The sequence below is a fragment of the Cyprinodon variegatus genome, unplaced genomic scaffold (genome assembly GCF_000732505.1).
Source record: "Cyprinodon variegatus isolate N-32 unplaced genomic scaffold, C_variegatus-1.0 Scaffold798, whole genome shotgun sequence".
In the NCBI taxonomy this organism is placed as follows: domain Eukaryota; kingdom Metazoa; phylum Chordata; class Actinopteri; order Cyprinodontiformes; family Cyprinodontidae; genus Cyprinodon; species Cyprinodon variegatus.
The window spans coordinates 56,349-60,473 of NW_015151251.1; positions in this window are offsets into that span (position 1 = coordinate 56,349).

Below are 4,125 nucleotides of genomic sequence, written 5' to 3' on the forward strand. Positions count from 1 at the left end.
TCAACCATTTATTGACTATTTAAAAAATGTGCTCTTTTTGACATGTTCAGAGTTTTATATGAGCCCTCCTGTTTATCCTTTAAGAAGAAAGATATATAAAAATTTAATATATCTTTCTTAATTGTCATTTAAGTCATTTAATTTAATAATTAAATGACTCAAACCCAGAATGTGGATCTCCAAAACACCACAGATGGTGAGGGAATTGGCTACTGTAAATTAGACTTTTTCTTCTCTTGGGTGGCATAATCTAAAATGGTTGTAAAAATGATATGTATTCATCTGCACAAATCTTTGAACTCTTGTGCGTGCATTTTCCTGTTTGTTTAGTTATTAGACTCGTAGCCAGGGTGTCTGAAAAAAGAAAGGAGCATATATAAGGACTTGTACCCCTCCACATTATAAAAAATTTCAACAACCTTGTAAGATATATTTGTTTAATTAAATTGGCTGATAAATAAAATGTATTATTGTTATATAATATCTATACCATAAAAAAAGGGATACAATACAATCTATGGATATTATTTTATATATCCAAGTTCATAATCATTGTACAACTGGGTGTTTTTAATCTACATGGATTGTTTCACCCCAAATGGTCCTGTTGTTCATGTCCTGCATCCATATAGTTTGTTAGGAGAGGGATAGCAGAGATGTAAGAGAAAGTGGAGAAAAAAAACACGATCAACTAGAAAACATGCTGAAGTTATATATGAGTTGTATTAAAAAAAAATAATTGTGCCCCCCCCCCCTTCAGAAATGAAAATCTAGACTTACAGACTTAGAATTAGACAGATTTATTTTGTATACACAAATGTAAACAAAAATAAATTTTGTTTAGAATTTCTAATTTAGTGTAGGATTTAACATTTCATCCAAGGTTCCAGTTTATAATTTCTAATAGGTTAAAATGCATTCCTTCCTTCAACCCTGTGACCAATAACAATACTTTTTAACATAACCTTAAAGTACATTCCTTTACGGCAAGACTATAACCTGAAGCTCTTCTGATAGATGAATAGGTACTTGCAGCATTCAGGCAAATTTTAAAAATAAATGTTGAAATTAATTAATAGTGCATGTGAGTGAGAGATCTGTTCAAACATTGCCTAATTTAATACAGCACAACACAACGACACAATTATAGATAAAACACCTCAGAAAAGTGTTCAGTTGTTGTTTGGATGGGATGCGTCATTAATTAATCAACTGCGTTTTAAATTGTAGATTTAAAATACAGTGAACCCTCGTTTATCGCGGGGGCTACATTCCAAAAAGAACCTGTGATAGGTGAAATCCGTGAAGTAGAAACTTTTATTTTTTTTTACAGTTATTATACAATGAAATACTCCATACAACATTGAAATCAAGGAACAAAAGTTTTTTACATGCCCAATCATTTGTTTAACAAATAAAAGTATTGTATAAACGTTTGTTGTACTGTAAAATAATATAGTTATAAATAATAATTTTAATCATCAATACGAACTGAAGGGTTTATATTGCGGGGATCAGCACCGCCCCGCCGTGACGGATTGGAACGGGAGAAAATGAAAAATTATTGTGAAAAAAAATAAAAAGTACAGTAGAGCAAATAGTGACTGACGTGTACAGTACAGTGTTTCACTGCTGTTCTGACGGAGCCACTGCATCCTGACTCTGCTCTGTTTTTTCTTCTAAAAAACAGTGTTTTTAAGAGAAGAATATAGTTATCGGTAGTTGTTGTCGCTCTTTTTTTCTTCTGGGCCAAAAGATCCTTATAAACCGACATGCCGCCATTGATTATGTTTGACAATAAAGTTTAACAATGCATGATGCAAATCTGTCAGCAGCGAGACCGTGAAAAGTGAACCGCGATATAGCGAGGGTTCAATGTACACGCACATGTGAACAGAAACACACGGAATCTGAGCGCAAACGTTCATTAGCGCTGACGTTTGGAGAAAAAAAAATAAAAATAAATAAACGAATAAAAAGATAAAGTAGTTTTAAGAGTTCCATAAGTGGCAGGAAAAATGCATACATGGCAACCCGAAAGTGACGTTGAAAGAAACTAAGAAGGAAAAAATAGGGAGCGGAATTTTTTTATTTTCACTTTAATTTAAAAAACTCAAAATATAAAAAAATAAATAAACTCACGATAAAACTCAAAAGGTTACAAACTAGTAAGTTGTCTTAAGTAAAGCAATCCGTTACAAAACCACCATAAGTCAGAACAGGTTTCTTCATTAAGGTGTGGCGTGAATTCTGTTCCCCTTGTGTCGGGAGCGCGCATTGCAGCCAGACATCTGATCATTTTTTCAATAAAAACTGCTAATAAAATCAATAAAATCATGTCAATGTTGTACAATTCAGTTTATTCGGTAGCTCGTGTTTATTAAATTGTAAAATAAATGAACAAACAAGGTCTTCTTACGCTGTTTTGTGTTGCTTTTTTAAACGCCAGGAGAATCGGTATTTCTCCAACTTTTGTCCCTCAGCCTGAGATAAATAAAAGCGAATCATTAAACACAGATTTCCAACACCTAGTGTATTTTTTATGTTTCCATTGCTGATATAACAGGATGGAAACTGGCTGCTAGCAGGGCACACAAATTAAGACGTCCTGCGAAGATGAGAGTTTAGACTTTCTGGTTAATCCCCTTATAATTTAAAAGGTGACAGATTACTGGATTAAGGACGTTTGTAGTATACTACATGTATATTTTAACTGCCTGTAATAATCTGTATTTCCTCCATAACATGGGAAGAAATTATTTTAGCTGCAAATCTTTAACTGTGTTTATTCCTCTCTTCATCAGCAACAAATCCTTTGGTCATATTTGACCATTACACTGCATGAAAAGTGGGATTTTCGTCAATATNGCATAGTGCTGATTCATTGTTTTTTTTTTTTTTACAGCTGCTGGAATCGAGGCAGAGTGTGCTAGCTGATGAGGAAGTGGAACTCTGGAAGTCCGCCATCGTCGACCTCATGTCTGACGAAGAAGATGGCGTTGTTGGCGGTGTCTCTGGATGGATTGTACGGCCGCCGCCATTTCGTTGGCCGGATCTCTCTGAACTCTGTGTTAAGCATCAAAGATACTTTGTATTTCCATTCTGAAATCTGCCTCTACTATGCCTTCCATAGTATTAGAATTATAATGTTCTTATTGCCTAAATTGTTTGTACCCACTTTGTTTAAAAAAAAAAAAAAAAAAGCTGCAGTCCCGGTTAGAGGCGATGCCGAAGTACAGAGCCACGCACAGTTGGCGTCTGCACATCGGACCTGCCTTGGTGAGAATGTTGCCAGATACCTCCAACCCTGAGGAGGCAAACGGACAGTTCACGGAGTTGTAATTTTTGGATACGCATGTGTGGGCAGATCCTCGCGTTGTATATAGTTGTGTTTGTTTTAATAAAGCTCTTTCTTTGCATAAACATCTTCCTGGCAAATGTTCATTTCCTGTATAAATTCATTCATGTCCTTGATGGTAGCCTAATAATAGTGTAGGTCAACATTGTATGACCACTTTTGCTATAACCTTTTGCTGCTGCCATTGTGGGACATTAAAGGGATTTTCTATTCTATTCTATTCTATTCTATTCTATTCTTTTCTATTCTATTCTATTTTATTCTATTCTATTCTATTCTATTCTATTCTATTCTATTCTATTCTATTCTATTCTATTCTAATTGTACTTTATTTCTTTGGTGTTGTCAAATACTTGTCATTTCAGTATTAAATCACTAGAGGGAGACAGAGAGCTAAAACCACAACTTAGACAATGCCCATATCGTTTTCTCGTTTCCTTAAAATATATACATACTCTTTATCTATCACTATTTATCATAGTTCCAGCATTTCATATATTTTCATCCATAAAAAAAACAAACATTTAACATCAAGCTTCATTTAAAAATGTAAACTAAAATGTAAAAAAACCCAAAACATTTAAAGGCAACAATGATAAAATATATTTCTTTATGAAAATACAATTTAAAAATATACAACATATTTGACTAAATATTTACCATTATATCCAAAACTCTATTATAAGATAATAAAACATTTATTATAGTATATCCTGACATCAGATAAAGTTTTGCATCACCCGATGATGGCTAGAAGAAAAAGAAAA